We start from the raw sequence: 24,195 nt of genomic DNA on the forward strand, positions 1-24,195 counted from the left end.
GCCGCGCGCCCCCACGGTGCCGCCGGCGCGTCGCTGCTCCCGCGCGCCCCGGGGACGACACGGGGACATCCGTTCCGGTAAGAACATCTGGTCCCGCGGGAATCGGGTTTGTCTTGCTGGGGAGCGCGAGCAGCAAGCGAACAGCGGGCGGAGAAGCGGGGCTGAGGGTCGGTCTGCACGGCAGGCGCCGGGGAAGCGCGGCGGGGGCCGCAGCCCAGCTCCCGGCGTGCCCGCGGGCTGCCCGGGGCCGGTGCGCGGGCGGGCGGACACACGCGGGCTGCGGCTCCCAGCCTCGGCCGCCGCTGCGGGCACCCGGCCTCAGGGGCCAAGAGCGAGCGGCGCCGGGGGAGCGCGGCCCGGGCTGCGCCGGGGGTCGAGCCGCGGGGCCGGGACCCGCCGCCCGTACCGGCCCCGGTCCCCCGGCTCCCGCGGACTCTTCCACCGCGCCGGCTGTCGGGGGGGTGCGGGGCGGCGCGGGGCGGCGGCGCTCCCTGCGGGCCAGGCCCGGCGGCGCGGCTCAGCGCAGCGCAGCCCCGCCGGGCAGGCCCCGCCGCGGCGGCACCGGGGACGGGCGGCGGCCCCGCCGGGGTGGGCAGCGACCCTCAGCACTCCCGGTACCCCCCCCCGCCCCCCCCCCGGCGCGGTGCCGTGGTACGGTCGGCGGGAAGGAGCCGGGGCGGCGGGGCGGCGCGCAGCACTGTGCCGGCGGCTCCCGCGGGGCGAGGGCGGGCTGCTCCGCGCCTCGTCCCTCCCCGTCCTCCTTGGCGCCGTCCCGCTCGGTGAGTGCTGCCGCCGCTCCTTCCCGGCCGCTGCCCCGCGGCGGGGTCCCCCCCCCCCCCGTCCCCCCCCCCCCCGCCCCGGCTGCCCCCCGGGCCGGAGGTGCTGTCCCGGGGGCTGCGCTGGCGGCTGGCTCCCAACGAGTTATTGCCGCCTTTATTTTTTTTTCCCTTTACTTTTCTCCTTTCCCTGCGCCTCACTGTTTCTCCTGTGTTTTGCGGGGTTCCGTGGGTTGCTTCCCGCCCCCGTTTCTCCTGTTTAACGGGAGGGAAGCGCGGAGGTGCCGGCACCCGCGGGATGGGGAACTCCGGCGTTTGAACCGGCGGCTCCGGGACGCCCGTGGCGCTGGTCCGGCGTGGGGCTGCGCGGGGCCGTGCCCGCGGACCGCCTGGGGCTGTGCCCGGTTCCTTGGCCCCTGGCAGGAGCGGGCGGTGGGAGCCCCCCGCCCCCACCAGCCGCGGAGCCGTTCCGCACCCCCCGCATCAGCGCGGCGCCCCAGCGCCGCAGGGCAGCTCGGTGGCGTTCTGAGCGCGGACGATGCCGGCAGCCGCGGGGTGTCGGGTCCCCTGCGGGCTCGAGGCGATGCGTGGGCTCCCGGTTGCGCCCCGGCCGGGACGCGCGGCTGCCCCTGCGCCCCGCGGCGCGTTCGGCTGCGCCTCTGGCCGGGGGGGGCTGTAGAGCCGTGGGGGCTGGGATAGCCGCCTGCATGCAGAGCGGTGCGGGTGCGCAGCTTCGTTTCCCCGCCTGTGATTCAGCGCGTGATTCTGCAGTTCGCTTTGTGGCAGGGGGCAGCCCTGGGCGGGCGGGGGGCGAGGGCAGCGAGCTGGGCTGGGCTGCGGGCAACCGGGGCTGGGCTGCGGGCAACCGGGGCTTCCCCGCATCCCAGCGCCGCTCTGCGCCCCGCCGCCTCTGCTGCTCGGGCTCTGGCAAGGACTGAGGTTAGTAGCATCGCGGGTGACTTTAGCTTACTACTTTCGCGGCCAGGAGAAAAAAAAAAAAAAAAAAAAAACAACGAAGTAACGCTCTTATTTCATAGGAAGAAGGGATTGTTGGCTTTCCGCTGGAAATGAAAGCCGCGAGGTGATGGATAGCTGGTGCCAGCGCCCGCCGGGCTGCCTCGGGAGCTGGTGTGGACAGCGGCTGCGGGTCCCGCTCCCTGGGCTGGGCGAGCTCTCGGGCCGGTGCTTGCGGTGGACCCTGGTGTCCAGGCTGAGCCTGTCACCTGGCTCTGGGCATCGCTGGCTGTCACTTCAGGTGAGCGGTGGCGTGTGCAGGCAGTGTCGCAGGACCGCGGGGTTATCCCTGCTGGGGGGAGCGTGCCTGCACTCTTCTACAGGTGCTCCCACTCCGGCTCCGCTTCCTCAGCCGAGGAGGGACAGGTGGCATTTCCACTTGCCCTGTCCTTTGTTCCAGTTCGGGCTCTTTGCATTATTTTCATCTGACGTTAAGAGTAGGGAAGGAGTTTGTTTTCTAGGCAAGGCCAGCGGCAGAGCCCCTGGGCGAGCAGCCTGTGCTGACTCGGTGTGCAGGGGAGGGCTGCTCTCTCCTCACCCTCACCGGGGAGGTGGGGAGCCTCTGTCACCAATTAAGCCCAGCACTGTGGCTCTGTAGCATCCTCCATGGGCTGCCTACCCTCAGTGACGATTTGTGACAAGGTTTATCGCTCACATTCCTGGAAGCCTTTTCCTGACTCCTGTTTTTGGTGAGCGGCATTCCCCTTGGCTGTGTGTGATACTTGTCTTCAGGAGGTGCGGACGTTTTACCATGCCGTGCCCGTGAAGGACTGCTGGTATTTTACTTCTCTCAAGTTCATGTTGTAGATGGATTTCAGGGGAATGGCAAAGCAGAACATGGGTTTCTTAAGAACCACTTTCTTTAGAAAAGGCAGATAATAAGCGATGAGTTTTGGAAGGATGTTTTATTTAGGGATTGTAAAGAGAGGATTAAAGCTCTTGACAGAGAACTGTTTATGTGGAATAAGTGATGGGACTTGATCATTCAGGAAAATAAGACTTTAACACGTTCATATCACCAAGAGAGCTTTCAGCTGTTCCTTGTCCCAAATCATTCAATAAAAGCAACAGAACTTACTTTGATTGGAGTTCTTTATTGATGGCTGCATAAGTAGTTTTCAGACCTAGAAGTAAACTTGCATCTATTCAAAGAAAATGGTTTATGGATATTAAATCCTTGGTATGCTAAAGGTACCGTAGAGTTCTCAAGTATGTTAATTACAGGTATTAGAAATAGCAGTGTCTGTCGTGAAGAGAGCTGCAGCTTTTCCTTCCTTGCCCCCTCCCACGAAGTTGCTGCCTTGCTGGCGCGGTGCTGTGCTCCTGTGCTGGTAGAAGCACAAAGGCATCGCCTGCGGGATTACCGAGGTGGGGAGGGGTTGTGGAGGGGAGAAGAACCAAGGATCAAATTTTTCAGCCCAAGTTTTCATTCCAAAATGGGTTGCTTGTTCTTTTCACAGCTTGTGGTTTGTAAGGGAAAGGTTGAAAACACCCAGAGAGAAAAACATCCTAGGAAAAAAAATAATCTGAAATAAGTGAAACAGTGGAACTGCCCGGACTGTCATTGGGGTGGTCATAAACCTACTGAGAAAAGGGAGGGAGGAACCATTCAGATCAATAACAAGGTCTTTTTTTTTATGTAACTGTAGAGCTTTCATTGTATAGTTTAAAAAAAAATAAATTCTAAATGTGTGCTTTTTATACCTGTGTTGGTAGCCGAGGCTAAATCTGCAGAGTTGGTGCTGATCTGGGTAATCTGAATCAAGCTGAATGGTAAAGAGGCTCTTAAGAGAATCTGAAACCCAGGAGGCATTTTTCAGACCTGAGTTATGTCACTTTTTTTAGAGGTGCCTCAGGCAACTGCATTTTAAGAAGACAAAGCTTTTGTTTTCAAGCTGGCCTAGAAAAATGCCAAGGATGAATCCAAAGTAAAGGCTTTCAGAAGTTGTCATTTGTGATTAAGTTGAATTTGCTGTTGTGCACAAGAATGCGGCTGCCTTCCTTGGTGTGATGTGAACAGTGTCTATTTTTATTTTTACCATGAGTCCTAGTGTACCTGTGTAATTCAAGTGAGTAATAATACATGGTGGTTCTTACCTTAAAGTGTATATTTAATTAGAAGGTCAGATGTCTGCTGGCTCCATCTCCAATATAAAATTAATTGCATGTGCTTTACGGAAGGCAGAACTGAGGTGATGCCAGGGCAGAGATTGACTCTGAACCATGTTCTGCAGAATTAACATCTGCTTATATCTAGTTTAGCATTTAAGATGCCGGAAATGTCAAAGCGAAGGCTTGTAACAATGACCAAAGACTCTTTTCTTTTACATGTCATAGGAAATCCTCAGCTTGCGTGGAGACGAGTATGCATGCAAATAGTGAATCTAAAGGTTTTTCTTATGACTTCTCTTGTTTCTTGCAGCTTAAAACAATCAGAAATAGTATCCTGTTGTTGCCAGGCTGTAGGCAAACAAGAGGAGCTGCTTCTGTGGTGCCTGAGATGGGGGATAGTGTGCACGACATAAGAAATGATGCTGAAGTGTATACGTGGAAAAGTACGTCGCCTGCTATCTGTGGGTTTGTAAGCTCCCAGTGAGGCCCTTTCTTCTTTAAGAAAGGGGAAATAACGGGGAGTATTGTAATGAGTTCCTTTCCTTAAATAAAATGAGAACAGTTTTTGTCTTAAAATACAACCATCTTCAAGCAGCTTTGGCCTTACTAACAGTGCCTGAAGCGGTGCCGCCAGGGCAGGAGGAGGTATCCCTGGAGTTAGCCTCACCCTGAGAGACAACTGCTTTCTGTAGCTGTGCCTGGCTCTGTTCTGGATATCCAGGGAAAGGCTATAAGGGCAGCGTGAGTCATCTCTTTGGCTCTTGTATAACGCTGTTTAACGCAAACAATCCTGTTTGTTCTGCTTACTGAGGTCTCTTGTGTGTCCAACCTGAGCGGACCTAGAGGTGGATGTACCCCCCTTCAGGGGGGACCTGCTGAGCTGCCGCCGCTGTTGTCGCAGCGGGTGGATCCTGCATCTGGCACTCTGGCACCTAATAATGATATTTTTTTTAAGAGCAAGCCTTGAGAATATGAAACCAAATACCGACATAGAGCAAGATGTGCTGGGGAGAAGTTCCCAAGGCAAGAGGTGGCCTTGCCTGTGCAGGGGAGGTCCCCCAACTGATATAAGGGCTTTTGAGATTTTGCTTCTACCCTGACACTGGAGCTGAATGGCAGGATGCTGAGCTCTGTTTCCGTAGCATTTCTGCACCTGCAGCAGAGTATTTCCTTTACTGAACATTCATTTGTATACTGCCAGTAAAGTTGCACAGCTGTCAATTATTTTTTTGGGTAACAAAATAAGTGAGTTTTTAGAATAGAGAACATAATGCCAGTTTTTTCTTTCCCCCTCTAAGAAAATAAGAATGAGGTAAATAGCATGGGCACCTCTGGGCTATGTCCATGTGAATTCAGTGATTCCCAGGTGAAGTCTGCAGCATCATCTGAATGTGGTGTGTGATGGTACTGAACAATAGGCACTGAAAAGTGCTGTAGCTTTATCTGATGCTTTTGTAAGCAGCTTATATTTCGACAAATACAGCCACAGTGGAAATGAATGTGAACTCATCTTCTGATTGATACTACAAGCAGAATAAGAATGGACTGGCTAAATGTATGAGCAAGATCCGTCAGTGAGGCAGTGCAGCTCCAGATCCTCCTGTGTCAGGATTAGGTAGCTTCTGCTGGGTCCCACCATCCTTGGAGGGGGAATGTCCTTCCACGTAGGGTGTCTGCCTGCTAGTGAGAACACCTAAACATGGAAATAGGGCTGACAGTTTCTGCCAGAGAAAGTATTGTGGAAATGGTGGCAATGGACACTTGTTCTGGAAGCTGGGAGTAGATCAATGCTATTACTAATTTTAATGTATGTATTCCTGTGTTCAGGACTAGGCTGGCGCAGGACACAGGATGGACGGAGGAGGTGGTTGCAGAGCTTCCTTTCCCACGTGGGCTCTTGATGTCTTTATTAGTTGAAATCTCATGCCTTTCTTCTGCCTTTAGCAGATATTTTTTTTTAAAACAGTCTTGGGAGAGTTTGCGAGAAAAATCCTTCTAAAAGAAGGACATGGGGACCACTGGTTCTGTGTAGCACAGGGAGAAGGTACCTCTGCTTGGAGGTGGGAGGCTTGTTTGAACTGAATGTGTAGATGAAGCTTGCTGTCTTGAAGAAACAAGAACAATCTGGTGCTCCAATGAAGAGGTTTGGACCTTGACGGCATGGGGCTGCATGGAAGCAACTGCTGCTGTGGGTATCGTGTGACAGTCAACTGGCAGGCAGTGCTGCTGGCGTTCATGTCGCCTTTCGCCTGGCCTTTGCTCTCAGTCGCATCTTAGATTTGCCAGGACTTCAAGGTGACTCTCCTGGTCTGAGATATGGCCCCTGTGTAGAAGATGGTTGGTGGTCAAACGTTTTTGGTTTGGTTTTTTTTTTTTTTGATAGATTTGAGAAGTTCTGTGGTCGCTGTGGGACATGATGTTGCAGAGCTGATGGTGCTGTGTGGCCTGACTGAGCGTGTTCCTGCTGGGAGGGCAGTGTTGTGATGATTTGGTGGTTTGACAGCTCCTGGTGTCTGTCCCTGGAGCTGTATCTGCTTGTAAAACAGGTATTGCCTGTGACTGTTGATTCTGCAGCAATGTGCAATGCTTAGAGCTCTACCAGCCCCCAAAACTCTTCTGGGAGTTGGTAAGAACTGTAAGCGCTGCAAAAATCCTCTTAAGCTCCTCTAGTAACTCAGGCTTAATTTTTTTTATTAATTTTTTTAACTCTTGCTCCAAAGTTTAGAGTACAGCTCTTTTTTGTGCTACTGCGTTTCAACAGGCCAGTAAAACTTTGCCTTGCACACGTACTGCCCACATCTGTGATGGATTTGAGAGATCCCGTACATTCTCACCCAGGCTGGTACCCAAGCCCGGGGCAGACCTCCTCGCATCGCTGCAGGCAGTGCATCCGTGCAGACACAGGCATGGGTTGCTGTAGATCATGTCCCAGGGATGGGGACCTAGACCATGGAACTAGCTTTGAAATTTCAGTGTTTATAAAACTATTGAAAAATCCTTGGTACAGCTAATCTCAGGCAGCCAGTGTTGCTTCTTTACCTCCACTAGCATCCTGGCACTCACAGAGCACAGGTGATGGTGAAGAGAAACATCTCTTGGTAAATTCCACTGGAAGGATGCCCTGTGAAGCTAATGGTGTTGAACAGCTTCACGAGCACATGGGGAATGACTGCTGCCACTGATACACATCAAAGGTGGGCTTTGTGGGTTTTTTCCTCTTAATTAGGAGTGGAGTGCTTTCCTGCAGATGGGTTCCCCAGCCATTTGATCGCAGTATAAACAGCATTTTCATGGAGGGCATGTTAATAAGACAGAGTTTGCTAATACCTCCTGTGAGCAGAACCACACCTCATGGCAGGAGAGAGGCAGGAAGGGCTTAGATGATTTTAATTAAAGTTGTTGTGAGGAAGAAATTAAATTTGGTCTCTTGCCCTGCTCGTATTACGAGGGGAGAGAGCTCAGCATCTCTGAACTGAGCTATTAGCTGCCTTCTGTTTGCCTAGGAAAAAAAGTAATTTCTTTGTCAGCTTTTACCCTGGCTCCTGGGCCCTGATTGCTTGTTTATCTTCAGCAGCTCCCCAAATCACTTTGAAGATGGGCTTAAACATTGATCATTTCTTACAGTCCTTCATCTTTGTTCTGCCAGCAGATATTACAAAAGGTATTTTAAGTTATCTCTTCCGCAAGTGAATGGGCTGTGTATGTGGTCCAGGAGAATAAAGCTCTTTCAGCTCAAGTATAAATCAGCTGATGTCTCAGCTCCCATGTTTGCTCCTAGTTCTCCTGAACTCGCTGCCCAGCCCAGCCTGGAAAGCAGCAAGGATCCCAGGAGAGAAAAAATGCCAGTGCTACTTAATTTTGAGGCAAAAGCTACCAGTGTTCTGTTGGGTGAGCAAGATCCTGTTGAAACATGACTTGCTCTTATTGCAACGGTGGGATCTTTTCTTTTCTTGCTGCACCCTGAAGAAGGGATGGGAAGGCCCTGCAGGGTGATGCTGTGCAGCTGATGGGATGCAGCAGTGAGATGATGCCTGGCACTGGTAGCTGCTGGCAGGGTAGTATGGGGAAGAAACTTTGGATCTCTTCCTTCCTTTCCCGTTTGAGCACTGAGACCTGCCAGGGCTGGGAAAAAGTATCCCACAACAGCAAAACATTTATTCTGTATAAAACGGGCAGGAGAGAGTGGAGGTCACTAGTTCAGTGTGGAAAAGCCCAGGAGCTACAGTTGAACAGGAAGCAAGATTTGTTAAACCATTTAGTAGCATGTTTCTGATGGCTACTTTATGTATGCAGATACTTTGAGGGTTTTTGTTAGCACTGGAACGGTAACAGCTTATACCCACCTCTTTCCTGGTGTTAGCCTGCAAGGGAGTGCACCACGGCCTTTAGAGGCACGATAACCTTGTTCCTGTGCGTGTACCAAAACGATGGTGAGAGGAGCTGGGGGGGAGGAGGGGAGGGGCTCAGGCTGTGGAGGGGTTTGCCCAGCAGCAGGGTGCTGAGCAAACGGGTGGCCCAGCAGCCTGAGCCGCGGGGGAAGAGGCGATGCGCGTACTTGGGCTGTGCTCGTTCCTTTTATTATCGTTTCCTCCTGCAGTTCGATTTGCAGATGCTGTATCACCATCCTATTTTGTGTGCTTCTAGCTGACGATGTATGCCTGTTCAAATACTGATTTGCAAGAGAAGGAAAAACACAGTGCTTGTGACCTCAGAATTAATAAATTTTTAGCCATATATGTAGCATAAACATCTATATTTTATAGTTTGTTGGGAAGTATTGGTGCATGGATTCCAGCTTGGCAGGTCCTAGGCTTTTACCGGTTAAGCCGTATGAGTGATTTATGGCTAGCCCCAAGTCTTCACAGCTGGGTTGCCAAGCTGTAGCATGTGTGGGGAGTAAATAGTGTGTGTTTACACAAAGCCTTTTCTCTGGAAGTCCCACAGAGGAGGATGAACTCTGTGCTTCAACAGGCTGCTCAGGCTGAAAAGTTGCCGTGTCTTGGGGCAGAGCACAGTTAGACAATACAGCCCAGCAATGTCTATATTATATAGAAACTTTTTTCTTTCTTCTCTTGGCTGTAACAGAAGGGGAGTGTTACCAAGCATCTCCTCAACTTGCAATGATGTGACAGTGGTTTGAGTGAGAAGACTTCGTGCAACAATGGAAAACGGCCTTTAGAACTCACTGCGTTACGCTTTGAGAAAAGAAAGTGCTTTTGGAAGCTGGTGCCCTCTGCCATGCTGGACTCTGCTGTCCTTGTCTCTAAGAAACAGGCTGATGCTGACGAGGTGCACGTGATTATAGAGACTTGCGGACTTCTAGCGACTGGCTTTAAAATTTTCAGCTAAGACTGGGCAGTATGTTTGGAATTATTTTCTTACTCTGAAGTTTGTCAACTTTTTATTTCACTTTCGGCTCCTCAAGTCATGAGCAAGGGGAGTTTCCAGCAAGTAGGCTGAAGACTAGCTGATAAAATAGATGTAAACCAATTAATTTGCTTTATTCTTGTTGATTCCTTGAATTCTGTTTGTTTGAAGTTTTCTAGTAAGAATAAAGGAGAGTAGGAAGTATTGAAAAGGCTTCCCACCTTCTAGAATCACCACCATCCTGGTTCTTGTTCCTTGCCTGGAAAAAAAAACCCAGGCAATCTTTGACATCTTTCCTTACAGTAAGGTAGTATCTGAAGCTCTGTGCATATAGCTAGTGAGAAGCAGTCGTGGCTCTGGAGTTTATGCTCTAAATATATAAAAGGTAGGAGGGCATGTGACTTGGCCTGACCTTGGGTGGTAGCAGGGCTGGGAAGAAAGCCAGGTCTCTTTGCTCCCAGTTCACACTCTTCAAAGTTACTTACACTGCTCTGTTGTCTCTCCTCCCCCAAAACCTGCCTGCAAAATCCTCACTCGCAGCTGAAGGAGTCGACAGGGTCTTGCGTGCCTGAGCCAAGCCTGCTGCCTCTCCCTGTGATCCCCATTCCGAGGGGCTTTACCCTGTCACAGCTGATTTCCTCGCAGAGGGGACCGGGCTTTGGGAATTTGGGAAATACATGCCGTGCGGTGTTTAGCTCGGTGCAGGAGCATAGCAGTCATTTTTGCAAGGCTTAATGTTGGCTTGCAAGGAGGTAAACCGCTGCTAGGCTCCTTCCTTGCTGGGAGCCTGGCAGATCTGGCTGGAGTGCCTCAATTTTGTTTCATATTGCTGCATCTACTTATTTTACCACTCTCTTTGTCTCAAGAGTAAACTCTGGGATCTCCGTGACAACAGACACCTAATGATCTGTTGAAAAGTGTATGTAAAAAAAGCGGACGTGGTGATAGAGAGTTCCAGTCTGAAGCCTGGTGCAGCGCACTGGTGTACAGCTGGCTTTTGTTCCTGCACACTTCCAGGCAAAGCAGGTGGTGTTTAATTTTTTTTGCATTAAAAAACAATAATCTGTGGAGTGCTATGTGAGGCTACTCACATCTGTGCACTCTATGTAGGTCAGATGTGTGTTCACTTCTTTATGAAGACTAAACTTGACAGCCTTTCCTTTTGGCAGCCAGGGAGGGAGAATCACAAAATTCGCATGCCAGCTCTGTAAGGAATGTCCTTAAGGGAAGATCCCAAAGGGGATGCGTGTGCAGGTGAAGTATGTTAGCGTTACCATGTGCTTCAGGTTTGTGACAACGAGCTTTATAGATGAAAGATTTATCTAAGCTGTGTATCCAGCGTTGATGGAGCATCATATCAGATTAGCCTTACAGTTCACAATACTAAATGCTTCTATGCCATGCTTCCAGCAGATGCCTTTTGCTTTGCTCTGACTAAAAAGCCCGTCTCCTGATCTCTGAAGCCTGTGTTTCATTGCTGTATTGCTTAAAATGCAGATCACTTGCTCTCCTCCTTCCCCCCAGCCAACCCTGTTCTGACTCTGGCTGTGGTGAAGGATAAAGTCAGTTGGAAGCAGACAGCCTGTCTTGCCCGGAAGCACGTTAGGAATCGGATCTAGCGCCCTTTCAAACGGCTGAGAATCTCCCTTGGCTGTATGAACACAGCCTCAGATCCAGAAGTGTTTGGTTGTGTGGAAGATTCACTGCAAGGGTCAAAGCGGTAGGGACCAAGGATATGGCCCCTACTAATGTAGCTACTGGAGCACGGTCCTCTGATCTCCTCCTCCTCCAGTCCGTGGAGTAGAGGACCTAAACCCATCTGGCTGGTTTCTACAGGTTGGAGTTTGTTTTCAGTCCTGAAGCTGTGTGATGTAGGAACTTTGCTCCTCATAGAAGGAAGCTGCCAGCTTTGTGGAAGAAAAACTTGAAAATGTGACCCCGTGGGCCCCTAAGCATCCAGTAAAAACGGATAGAAGTTTATTTTAAAGCTGCAGAGGGAACTTAGTCTGCTACCCAAATTATTTTTCCTCAGCTGAGATGACCTTGCAAGTGACCACGATTGAAATGGTGGCAGAGGAGGACTGGAGTAGATGCAGATGGATATATGGATGTCCTTATGCCTCCCAGTGCAGCGTGGAAGGTATTTCTAGTGTTAAAGCTGATCTGCCTGCTCTGCAAGGCTATCAAGAAATGTTTGAAATAAAAGAAGGGCTGCACCTGTCACCTCCTCCTCCAGCAAACCACTAGGATCTGCAAGCAAATGATTATCTGTAGCTCTTCCTTTCGGCAAATGAATGATCATCTACAAGCACCGCCAGCCTCCTGGGAGACTTAAAATGGGATGTGAAGTTCTGTACTCTCAGGCAGCTGGATGAGTAGCTAGTACTTCGTGACCTTGTGGCAGGGAGCCAACCCATGTCACCTGGACAGTAGGGAGCAGTAGGTGGTCCACCCAAAGCTGCATTGTCTGTGATGGATACATGGATTTAGGAGCATTGATCTTGGAAACTGGGTGGGGGTTGTAGGAGGCCTCCCGTGTGGGGGAGTGGACTTTACTTTTCATGGGAATTGCTCAGAGCTGCTCAGAAAAGAGCAGTATTGGAGCACTTGAAGGGAAATTGGAGTAAAGCTTCTGTCTGTCCTATTCTGCAAGATTTCTAGCTGGAATCCTGGTTCTGGGTGTGTAAATAGATGAAGTGAGTGTGTGAGGACATCTTGGAACAGACGTCTCTTCTGGAGAGACCACCTTGCTAATAGCTCCGTTGCTGTGCTCAGCGGGAAACCAAGGGACGAGATGTTTCTGATGACTGCTCTTCTTCTTAACGAGGATGAACAGCACGTTGTTCGGGAAGCTCCTGAGTGCAACCAATCTCTTACATCCCTGCTGACCAACTGAAACCAAGAGGAAACTAATGAAATCCCCATTGTCACAACATACATTGTTGACCTTTTAAAAGGAGAATGTGCTGGTGAGTCAGGAGACCCACTGGGAAATCTGTTCAGCTTGTTTTGGGCAGAAGGTGAGCTCAGATGCGGCGGTGACTGTGGTGGTTTAAATGCAGAGATTAGAGCTGTGTATGAATCTGCCGTGCTGTTGTCGCTGGTTTATGCATGAGCACAGAAGTGGAGTCCCTGGAGCTGTCAGGTGTCTCTCGGCTATTCCGGTTATGAAGCAAACAGAAGCTGAAGTGTTTGGCAGTTTTGTTCTGACATGATTTTAAAACCAGGGTGTGAACTCCTTATTTTCAGAGGATAAAAGAGGGAGGGAGGAAGAATGCTGTTTCTTGCCCTCCATTCACAAAAGTGAAATGACTGTTTTGGTCAAAACAAGTGATGTTGAGCATTTTTGTGGCAGTAAGTTGTTCTGAGAAAGGTTTGAATGAAGTTTGTGCTTTGAGGGGAGTGAGCCCAGCTGAGCCTTGCAGCAGCTTGGCAAAGCCTTTATTACTTTTGTGTAGAGTTAGGTGGGAGAGGATGGGATAAGGCTGGGCTCAGACACTGCTGAGAGCCTCAAAGTTTGGAGGAGAAAAGGATTTTGGTAGGCTCATGCATTCATTAGGACGTCTAGACATGGATAAGTGACTGTTGCTTTACCTAGCTTGTAAAGAATTGACTCGCTTCTCAAATGTTGGGGCTCTTTTCTCTTAGCAAAGACCTTTGCCTTGAAGGTCCCACTTGCCAAATGTGCTAAAGCTCCGGTGTGGGGAACAGCCTCTGGTCTACAGGCACTTTCAACACATCTGTCCCTTACTGTGGCTGTGGCTGCTGCTTTGGCACCGCTCTGGATCCAGCAGAGTGAGTGAAGCTCAGCCCCGTGCTGTCACCAGTTCTGTGGTGATGCATGCGAGCTGTGGGTGCCCTTGGGGTGGTGGGCACGGTTGTGCCTAGAGGAACCCGGTAACCAGAGAGCCTCTCCCAGCTCAGAGAGTGGGCATGGCTGGTCTAGGCAGCCGGTCCTGCAGTGACAGCAAAGCTGTGTTTGTGTGGCACACGTGGAGGCAAATGGCTCTGCATCCAGTGTACTTGCAGTTACTGGGTGGGGTGGTCTCCAGAACGAGGGTGCTTTTCAAGCAGCCCATTCGTTCTCTCCATCCTTGTAACTAGAAGGAAGTAAGTCCTGCACTTGAGGTGTTGTCATATTTGGTTTTCAGGGAAATTATTGCATCTCAGGTAGAGCAACAAGGGCTGTGGAGGTCCTAGGACTGTCAGAAGTCTACCACACTGTTCCTGATCCCACCAGCCATGCTATGCACCTCCAGCCCTTCGTTGTGAGAGGAATCTATTAACCTTTTGCAGCTATTTTCTGTCCAGCTGCTCCCTGTCCAAAGTAGCCAAGGCAGTGCAAGGCTGTGTAGGAACGGGGTTGAGGCTGCCCCTGCCCTCGGGGTCTCCTTGGGGCTGGGCTCCGCACCCTGCCTAGCTACAGAGCCTTTGCACGGGCAGCCTCTCCATTGGAGCTCCATGTGTCCCTGTGGCTGATCCAGGAGCAAACCATCACGGTCAGAGTTCAGGAGGCGTTTTGTGGCTCCCACACTTCACTGAGGTTGTCCCCACTAGCGGGTAGCATTAAAAGGAAGTGAAGGTTGCAGTGTGGTGCTGGGCTGGGGGAGTCCTGGCTGCCAGCACTGTCCTCCTGCCAGCCCTTCTGCTGGTGCACAAAGAAGTGACAAGGGCTTACTTTGATTTGCCTCTGTGCACACACAGATTATTTTGATCTTAAATCATATGGGAATGCCACAAGAGCTGGGAATCCTGCATCCCCTGCTTGCTGCAGTTTATTAAAATAACATATTCATAAACAAGAACTCTTCAAAGCAGCGTGCTCCAGAAGCTGCAGCGCTGGTTCATGTATAAAACATGACCCTGCGAAAACCAGCCAGTTCCTCTGTGGGCAACTTGTAGCCCTGGCCATCCTGGAGATAACGTTCAGAACAAGGTGTCTCCTGCCCATGTAGCTGCAAGCGACTGGGGTGACCTCTGTGTCCCAAGTTTGTGGGGAGATGAGCTTTGTTACCTGGATTTGAATGGAGAGGCTGATCCCAGCTGGGTGACAGGTTGGTGACTCCCAGGGCCGATGCACCGAGCCCTGCAGGCAGGCGCTTCTGCAGGCTCAGCACCCCGCAGCTTGGCAGGGTGCGCGCACGTGCCGCTGCGAGAGCGTTGTTTGTTGTTGCAATGCTGCCTGGTCTCTGCTCAGAGGGACCCGTCCTGCGTGATGTTGCACCAGCAGTGGCAGTGGCACTTCCCAAGCCTTTAGTTTGCAGGATTACTTAATTGCTTGTTGTGAATGCGCTGGAAGTGTGTGAGCCTCTCCGAACCAAAGCTATCGAAGCCTTTGGAAAGTCTCACTAGTTCTTGGATGTGATTCTAGCTGTATATGGAAAATTCGAGGACAGTCTGCCAAGCCAGTGCACATTGGCCTGAAGTCTGTAACCAGATGTTGTAAGCCTCTCTGCAGCATCCATGAAAAAGGCAGGACAAACCGTACCAATGGGGTCTGAAATGTGCTGTGTTCTCCAGGTGCTTCCTCTTCTCTTTGATATCTTGGATGTCTTCCATATTAAAGAGGGGGTACCCTTAGCGCCAGCAGCTTTCTGACGAGCAGAATCTCTGGAATGTGAAATTCAAGAATTAAATCCCTCTACATCCACATTCGCAGATGCTTCTGCTGTCCATCCAGGCCAGCTCTGGTCAAAGCCGTGTCGCTTCTGCTCTTGCTAATGTGTAATGCTGAAAATTCTGAGCTATTTTTGCAAGTACAATTAATCAAGGAAGAATACTTGATTATTTTTTAATCCAGTATTCCCCCACATCTTTAGGGAGGAGAAGGTTTAGTGAAACTTCATTTCCCTGGGTGTCTTTGTCCTGTGGTTGATAATGATTTTTAAACTGCCCATCATGTGGCGAGTTGGGTAGTTGTAGTTTTTTGCAGTTGTCAGAGTGTCAATTCTAATGAAAGTCTCCACAGACATGCTGTACCTAAATGATTTAAGCCTTTAGGCTAAGCAGGCTGCTAATAGTGTTTTCAGATGAGTCAGAAGGATGTGTGTGTGGGTTTTCTGTTATATTTTTGTTTGGTTGGAATGTCTTCATCAAAATTGGTTGTTGAAGCTTTTTTTTTTTCCTTTTTGAAGGCTAAGCTGCTGCCTGTCAGCTCACCACAGAGCTGTTTGGAATTCAGCATCTTACACAGCAGCTACATTGGGGAAAAAGAAAGTGCCTGTGTAATAACAATAATTGAAAATTAATAGTAGATTAAATTAATACATAATTAGAAAACACTAATGCTCCCTGTGAACAAAGGCTGATTCCTGTAGGAGCCTTATGAATTGAAGAGGAAACGTATATGACTCTTTCCCTGGGCCCTGTCTATTCCAGCCTGCAGATCATTAAAACAATTATAATTTCACAGAGGTTTGATCTGGAATTGATTTCTTTGTGATAATTCAATTTAGAGGCTTGCCTCCTCCAGGGTAGAAAACGGCAGAAGATGAAGTGTGTAAATCCTTCGCGCTGTCTGCCAGCACGTGCGCAGGCTGGCGGCCGGCCAGCGAGGGCTTGCTCTGGGGAGCGTGGGCTTCCTCGGCCGGCCCGGCTGCGGGGCTGGGCCCCTTGGTGCTGAGCTCGGGAGGGGCTGGTGTCGGCTCCTGCCCGGGTGGGTTGCGGTGGGGGGTGTGGGGCGGCTGTGCTGGGGTCAGCTCCCTTTAGCCTTGCTGGGGAGTTACCGGGGTAGTCTCTGGCCGTCTGCTCCACAGCGCGTGGTGGGATGCTGGAAGGTGGTTCGTCAGGCTGGTCTGTCGCTGAGCAAAACGTGGTGTTTCCCAGCCTGCTGCCTGCTTTGGGCATCACCTTGTCCGTGGGTGCTAAAGCAGGATGGCTGGCGGCCCCGGTGATGCCGGCTTAGCTCTACTCATGCACAAGGTGGATCTTCAGCTCCTCCAGAGCTGGACCACCGATTCAGCCTGGCTTCCCCTTGCCCTTCAAGGTGCTTCTTCGCTGTGTTTAGCAGAAATTCCCTGCTGGCTGCCTCCAGCCGGTGCCTGGGTGGGACAGGCGTGCCCTGCTGCCCTTCCCGGGAGGTCCGCTACGTGCCCTGCCTCCTTGCTGGAGGCTCAGTGCCCAAAGCCCCTTTAGGTGTGCTTGGAGGGACTGCTGGTCTCCTGCTTCCACGTGGCTCGTCGCAGGACTGCTAAGGTGGAAGTGCCTGGTATTTTCAGGCACAAGAGGAGGGAGTTCTGTCGGTGACAGTCTGCTGCAGCCCTGGCAGACTGTCCCAAGCAGCTCAGTGCCAGAGATGTGCACGACGGAACAGAGAAGCCATGCCGGGAATTAGTGTTACACAGGCCATGCTGGAGTGCCAAGTGGTGACGCACTGGTGGCTGTGCCGCTCACGGCACGCTCCCCCGGTAGGGTGTGCCCGCCATATGCACCGGTGCACATGCAGTCTGAGCGGGTAGCTAGTGCGTGTATCTTATGCCTTAATCCTCTGCTGGACTTGGACCTCGACCATCTTTAGATCATCTGCTCTTGCCGTAAACAGGCATGTGTAGGGTGCCTCTTTCCAGATGTGCAAAGCCATCAGCCCCGTGGCTTGGCGGAGGCTGTGGCAGAGGGGGCTGCCCTGCCTGCCGTCCCGCGTGCCCTGGAGCAGCCGTGCTGTCCCGCTGCTGCGCCCCAAGCAGAGCAACCTGCTTGCTGCTCCCAGTACTCACGGGCTTGCAAAGGCTTTTTTTTTTAATGGTAGCCAGACCTGAGTGTTGTGATAAAATGAGTAGAGAGAGATGAGGAGGAAGAGAGGAAAGAAAATAAAGCAGAGGACAGCAAAATACACCGAGGCACAGTGAATCCAATGCAGCAGGGAAAATTGGGACCTCATGAAAAATAATGATAAAGTTTGCTAAGCAACTGCTGTGCTACATGCCTCCCCTCCCAATTAGACTGCATTAGCGGCTTGTGGGAAGTAACGCAGCCAGCTGAAACTAGTACAGGCAGAAAGAAAAATCCCCTTGTTAATTTGCTTTCTTCTTGGCCCAACACAACATTTAATTTTTTTTGCAGCTTTGTGCACAAACACCCTCCATTTCCCTGATCTCTGAGGCTGTGTGTTTGGGAATCCCGGTGGAACAGTAATTCGGGCTGGGGTTTTGTTCCTGTATATCATATTGTATTTGTTAAAGTTGTGACTTCAGTCACTGTTCCATTTAAGGGTGTTTTCTTTCTGTGTTTAAAAAAAAAAAAAAAGGAACCTGTGCAGAAGTAGGGAAAGAAATTAAGAGACTTCTAGCTTTAATTGCATTTGTTAGGCTTGGTGGTGATCCTGAAAGGAATGTCAGGGGAAGATGAATAAAAAAATCCATGATTTCAATCACAGGTAGGCAGGAGGGGTTCACGGTCAGGCTAAGTAACGCTGCTTCACCATAGCGAGCACTTACTCAATGAGTGCATTTATTTTGATCTTACCTCTGCATTTAGTGAGGGGGAAAAGCAGTCGCAGCCCGGCGGGCGCTGTGCCTTCAGCTCTCTGCCAGGGCAGCACAGAGGTGATATCCCGGTTAGGTCCCACGTGGTGGGTGCTGTTGATGTAGGGAGCTGGGGGGTGCCCCGCTCTGCTGGGTGCTCCCCCAGTGCGATTCCCAGGAGTGAAGAAGATGCTTCCAGTCTTGGGGTGGTGTGGGAAGCCCTGAGAGAGGATTTCAAGCACCCAAGCCCTGTGATTAGGGGGTGTTGCTGCTCCCAGGTAGCGGGTGAATGTGGAGAGGTGACGTGACGGCCCGTGGGCCCCCCTTGTGTGGGACCTTGCTGGGGTCCAGCAGCAGGGCTGGGGGCTGCCTCTCCATGAGTCAGAAGTGCAGTGCCCCACTCGCAAAGAAACCAAACCAGCTGGAGCTGCAGCAAGGGATTCGAAGGCTGAATGCCCTCTGGTGTAGAGGTGGACTTTTCTCCTCATCTCTTCTGGATCCCTTTGAAGGAGTCTCCTTCCCCTGCATGCCGCGGGCTGTAGTGCAGAGCAGCGTGCTGCCCTGTGGGGTCTGACGGGCAGCCCCCCACTGCTGGCTGGCTGCAGGTTCGAGTTCAGCTGTAAGAGTAAGTAACACTTCAGTATCTGACACTTTGACAAGAACATCTGTCATACTGAATGTTGTAGTCACAGAATAAAACCAAGTTTGGAGAATTTGATGTTTTCCGCTTCCGTATTGGGTGTTGCAGTACCATTCTGGAACATGTTGCTGGGAATGTCAATAAAATAACACCTAAACATGGGCTTATTTTGACGTCTTGAAATAATGGTTCAGAAAAAGCAAACCTTTTTTGCTTTCACATAGCTCACTGGAAAATAATGTATTTGTACACTTTTCTTTCAGGAAAATGGAAACGGTTTTATTGAAGAGTCTGTCACTTTTGTAAAAACCCCCGTTGTTGGGGGTTGCTGCACACCTGGGCGGGGTTTCTTGGTCCCTCTCCGACCTGTGTCGTTCAGCTGCAGTTGTGACTCGTTTGGCAGAACCTGCATCATCCCTGGCTTTGCTCTGTCTGCTCTCTCCCAGGAAACAGCTTTCCTGTTCCCGCAGTTTCCTCCTCAACTACTAATCTTTTCTCACTTCTGGGATAAGCTTACTCTTTTAAGAGCTTCCTGCTTTTAAAGAGAAGAGGCTAACATGATACAGCTAACATCTGTACCTTACATGCCTTTTGTAAGAATGTAAGAATATTTTGATTGTTCCTGGTGACTCATATTGGAGCTGTTGGGATCTGAATGCGTGGTGTGAGGTCGTCTGCTCGCACTGTAGATGTTACTGCTGCTGAGCAGTTGCCCCTTGATAATCAAAAACTATTTCAGCTTTGGCATTTTTGCACACTTTTTGCCGTAGCCTTCCCTGTTTCTCTTCCTTCCGTTCTTCCAGTGAAAATGGGCAGAGTAGGACCATTTCTTTCTGCAGGTGAAGTTTGTGTCCAGAAAAGGAATTTTGCTCAAATCCCAATTATGCTGTCGGTTTTAACCTGTCTGGGCAGCGGCAGCTTCGTGGCTGCCCTTGCTAGGGTTGGGCTCTCAGCATGTAAAGGACATTATTAAACTCAGGTTGTGTCCTGACCCGTTATACTGGAGTGGGCAGGACAGAAAGGAGTGGTGAGGGTCTGTATGCTTTTCCATCAACCAGCAGTGGAGAGCCAGAGGCTGTTCCTGGCTGGAGGATCTCCTGACTCCTGAGCTGTAAACGCAAGGCTGGTCTCTCCTCTTCAGCTGTCTATAGCTGTGCATGTTGTCACCCACAGAAAGGATGAAAATACATCCTGAAGGGTCACGGAGGCACACCTGGAAAAGCTGCTCCAAGATAGATTATTTTTTTTACCCAGTGCTGCGATGAACTTGTATGATAACACGCTCCAACATTTTAGAAGAATGTTGCTTAAAGCATCTGGGTCAAATTGAGCTAATTAGATCTAACCTCACTAATTCAATACCTCAATTAATAGGCCGTGCTCTGAGAAACCTGTGGGAAACTGTGCTTTGCTGTTCTCTGGTGTAGGGCGCAGCCCAGCATTTGATTGTGGAAAAGCAGCCAGACGTTTGGCAAGGACTTTGGGACCAAAATGAGTGATGGCCTTTATACATATAGCTGCCTGGGGCTGCAAAGTAACTACATCAAACATGCTGTTTCATGGAAGGGAAAGTAGTGGTGGCTGTTTGCTCAGAGGCTTGGATCTTGGCGCTCTCATCAGCTGTTAACGCAAGACTGGACCCTCCCCAAATTGGAAATGGGATAAGCACAGAACTGCCCCAAATACTGTCTTAAGCTATTCCAGATTTTTCAGCCCATAAAGTTGCTGGGAAAACAAACAGTCGTTGTGCAGCAGAATGGTTCTGAGGCTGCAGAGGGGCTCTTGTTTACGAGAACCAGTGTTCCTAAGTGGGAGCCCCCAGAGCGCTCTTGGAAACGCAGGTGCTCGGGTGCAGCCCCTTGCTTTGGGGCACCACCGTGTGCCTTGAATACCGCAGCTGAATCCCAGCCGAGCTGTGTGTGTGCAGATCCTTTCCAGTGCCGCCTCAAGCCCTGCAAGCCACGTGCCCCCAGACCCTTTCCCCCGGCACCCCTTGTGTGCGCCCCGCTGCGCCGACCAGCGGGTAAGCTGGTGGGAATATGCCCTTTGCTGTTGTGCTCGCAAGCTTTGCTTCCCGCTGTGTGTGTGCTGGGGGGTGCTGAATCAAAATGAGATATCGTGCTGCTGGGGGCAAGGTTTGAATTTCATTCCTGCGCCATTTGGTAAAATTAGAGGGCAGCGTGTTTATGGAGAGACCCCCAGGTGAATGCCCTGCACCCAGCTTCTCGGGGGAGCAGAAGTTCCTGGCTTTACTGACACGCTTGCCTTGCTTTGACCCCTTGGTAAGCACAGTGTGGTTATGTTAAGTGATCTGAAGAAAATTGTTTAAAGACAAGGAGAATTGAAAGTATGTAGGTTTAGGGGCTGGATCCGCCTCTGGCTGGGTGTGAGGCAGCTGAGCTTACAGAGCTTGGGGTGGGTTAAGAGCAGCAGCTTGAGGACCTCACAGGGATGCTCAGGTCTCTGCTTGTCACAAGCACTGGGTTGGGAGAGGAGGAGGTAGAGCCTGTAGATCTCAGCTGCTGCCTGCCCTCTGGTAAGGGGAAGGGAAAGTCTCGATCGCCTCCCTTCTGCGTGCAGATCTGTCCCCTTGGACCAGTCTGGATCACTTGGACAAAACTCAGTCACAATTCACTGTGACCTTGGGAAGTGGTTGCTTATAAAAGCAGCAGCCTCTTGGGATGCCGGACGTGCTCTGCCTCTGCCGGGCGGGGAGCGGAGATGGCTGCGGCGAGGGAGCGCTTGCGTCTGCTCTGCCTTTTCTGCGCGCTCTTCTCCATTGCCTCTGCCTGCCAGCTTTTCTGCCCCCCAGAAACCTTCTGCTTCTCGAGCACTCTTCTTGCTTTATGATGGGCACTTTTATGTTTGCAGCCAGGGAGGTGACTTTGCTAGTCACAGGGATCTCTGACTTAAAACGTGGGTACGAATGTACCCATGGCTCAGCAAGTTGTTGCCCCATTACCTGGCAGGGATCGGTCTGAGCCCCTCAGAAGCCTTTTTCTGGTGTCACAGAGGACTTGCAGGCTCCTGGTGTAAGGGAATTGCTCATCTGCGCAACTCTATTTCTGGCATGGTGGAAAAATACACGTTGGAGACTGCTGAGCTAATAGACTGGAGTGACAATGATACAGATATGTCTGGCATCTCTGCAGCACTTCTGCATCACTGATGAGACAGGCAGAAGATCACAGGAAGGTTTGAACTAGACTGGCACAAAAATCCTCAGGAAGCATGCTGCTCTGCTGCAGATATTAAGGAGACGTTACAGCCACAGTTTGGGTGAAAAGAAAGCTTCGTGTTGGATGATCTTTAGGATCCAGGGCGAATTTAGCTACATCTTCCTTACTGTAAAGAGGTAAGGTGGAAAGCATCTTTCCTATGAATGGGAAGAAATAGGGAAAACTTTCAGGTGTCAGCAAGCTGTTAGGGTTGCTGTGGATCTGCCTGGGTTGCGGAGGAGGCATGGTACAGCAGCCAGAGAATGCATCGTGTATTTATCTGATTTTTTTTTTTTTTTTCTGCTTCTGTGAGCCCTGTGACTCCATGCCTGGCCTTTGGGAGCTTAGCTGTGCGCAGCAGTACCAATCCATTCATAGTCTTCGCTGTCTGACACTGTCTAATCCACGTAGCAGCCCAGCACAGAAGAATGTCTAATGCACTTTGGGGGTTCATCCAATTTGAACTGGCACCGTGGTTTATAAAGACTAAAAGTTGTTTTGTGGTATCAGAAAGATAAAAATCTTGCAGGTCCACATGCAAGGATGGGTACTGATGCCGAAGAACTATCATGTTTTATATGACGTGACTTGAGCATGGCCAGTAACATGGCATTTAAACCAGAAAAGGGGGAAGCACTTCTAGTGACTTAAAATATTTCCATTGTCCCAGTGCTTCATCTTTAAACTAAATGAAACTTACACCCACGTGCACTAGAAATACTGCAGGTTTTGGATTTTATGTGGGGTTTATTAGAGTAGGAAATAGCTGCATATCAATAATTGTTATTCCTTCTGTCCATACACCCCAGGAGGGAAGCCAGCCTTGAACTGCTGTGGTGGTTGTATGTGAAAAAAGACTTTGTGCCTAGTGAAGGGATGAGTCGAGAAAATTGGTTGAGTGTGATGTCTCAAACTTTTTCTTGTTGAAAGATAATGCTTTTTTTTTCAAGGGGGGGGGGGGGCAGCAGGGAAGTAGGGCACCAGGTGGGTGACAGGGATGCTGTCATGGTGGCACCTCTTCTGTGATTCTGGGGAAGGTCAGTGCTGAACTGTGGCGGGGAGGTGCTGAAAAACAGCCGTTCTTAGTCCAGGTATGCCTCTGCAGGTACAGATGGGCAACGTACATCGTGCTTGCAAAGTGCTTTGGGCTCCCTTGAAAGGAGAGGCACAATAGGAAGGTAAGATTGTGTTTAATATGCTGTGTTTAATGGTAGGAATTGCAGTGGAGCCCAAGTATCTCGCTGGCTTGCATCTCACTTGCCTCTTAATGAATTCCAAGGGTATTTGATCACCTGCCTTCCCTAGGTGTTTTGAAAAGCCAAGCCTAACAGCAGGAGGGAATGCAGAAGCATAAGCAATGTGTAATGCCAGCAGTAAATATAGGTGCTGAGCCCTATATAGAGATATTTATCATATAAAGATAGGTGGCTCTCTCTCTCCTCTAATGTATTCTGCAGTATGTTTCGTATGATGTAGCTTTAGTACCAAGAAAGTTTGTTTTAAATTGGATTCTGGGAAGCAGGCAGAAAGGCAAACATAGCAAGAACCTGCCCTTTGCTGAGCCGTGCAGTCCTCCCTCTCCTGGCTGGGAGCAGGCATGGTAGCTCACGGTTAAAACTGGCCGTGGTCCTGCCTTCCTCCTGAAAGCATGGGGGGCACTAGAGGAAAAGGAAAAATTCCTTCCCCGTGCACAGAAGTAGGAGTCCCAGGTTGCTGCCTCAACAGGACCATTACGTTTTTTAAATGGCATGGATCTGCTTAGCTGTATGAATTGGAAATACTCTTCCAATCTGCTGTCCTCTTCTCTTAAGCCGGTGGGAATGGGAAATCAATTTAGGACAAATTGGGCTAAATCAAACCAGGGATGATGCTCTTTGAAATCAGGGAATTGCTGATTTAAACCAGGTGGCTGAGGACTTGTGTAAAATTGCCAGGACCATCATGAGGTACTTTGCAAGAGGATGCTTAGGAACAGCACGCTGCCTGTGCTGCCAGTGCCTGTCGGCTCCTGTCCCTGGAGGGTACCCGCTGCCTGGGCAGGCCAGCAGGGAGCATTGACCCTTTGGTAGGGGTCTCTAGCAGTGTCTGGGTGGGCTCAGCTGTGTGTTTCTAGGTACAGCCAGGCACAAGGTAGTACAACTTTGCTAGAACTGAGCTTCTGCTATTGAGCCCTTGGGACAGACTGTGTTAGTGTGAGGCCAGCACATCCCTCTGTGTCCCCTGCCTCTGTCCTGGCATCGCTCTGGGCAAGTGGAAATCCTCAGTGTGTCTCACCAGGCAGCTGCAGCCCCGCTGGGGAGGGAAGTGCTGGGGCTGTTCTGCTAGCTGGGCTGGTGTTAGGAGCTGCTTTGGCAAAGGGAAGAGCTCAGGACCCGAGTTAGGTCTTTCAAAAGTGGTGGTAGGTAGGTACTTCACAGAGGAGAGAAGCTCGTGTTGGGTGCTGCCTGAGCAGGACCCTCTCCAGAACGTTTGGGCGCGTGACTGACACTGTGCCCTCTGTCCACCCAGCTGCCTCTATCTGTCTTGGCAAGGAGAAGCCGTGTGTGTATGTCAGTAAAGTGAGCCAGGAGAAGAACCCAGCTGAGAGCTGCTGAGCAAGCAGGGGACAG

The 24,195-nt window shown here is 50.7% G+C and overlaps 1 protein-coding gene across 2 annotated transcripts in view; it reads left to right on the top strand.

The window, feature by feature from the left end:
- The first annotated feature begins 669 nt into the window (after window positions 1-669).
- Window positions 670-24,195, top strand: part of RALY (RALY heterogeneous nuclear ribonucleoprotein) — a 125,250-nt gene continuing 101,724 nt past the window's right edge. Inside the window, exon 1 of one of the 2 annotated variants that reach the window (XM_040609230.1) lies at window positions 670-779. The gene's annotated coding sequence lies outside the window, so the exon portion shown is untranslated. Of the gene's footprint in view, window positions 780-1,474; window positions 1,716-24,195 lie in introns of those variants that run through there. The other variant, XM_040609231.1, reaches the window with a different exon arrangement.

This window comes from Falco naumanni, chromosome 10, assembly GCF_017639655.2.
Source record: "Falco naumanni isolate bFalNau1 chromosome 10, bFalNau1.pat, whole genome shotgun sequence".
Taxonomy (NCBI): Eukaryota; Metazoa; Chordata; class Aves; order Falconiformes; family Falconidae; genus Falco; species Falco naumanni.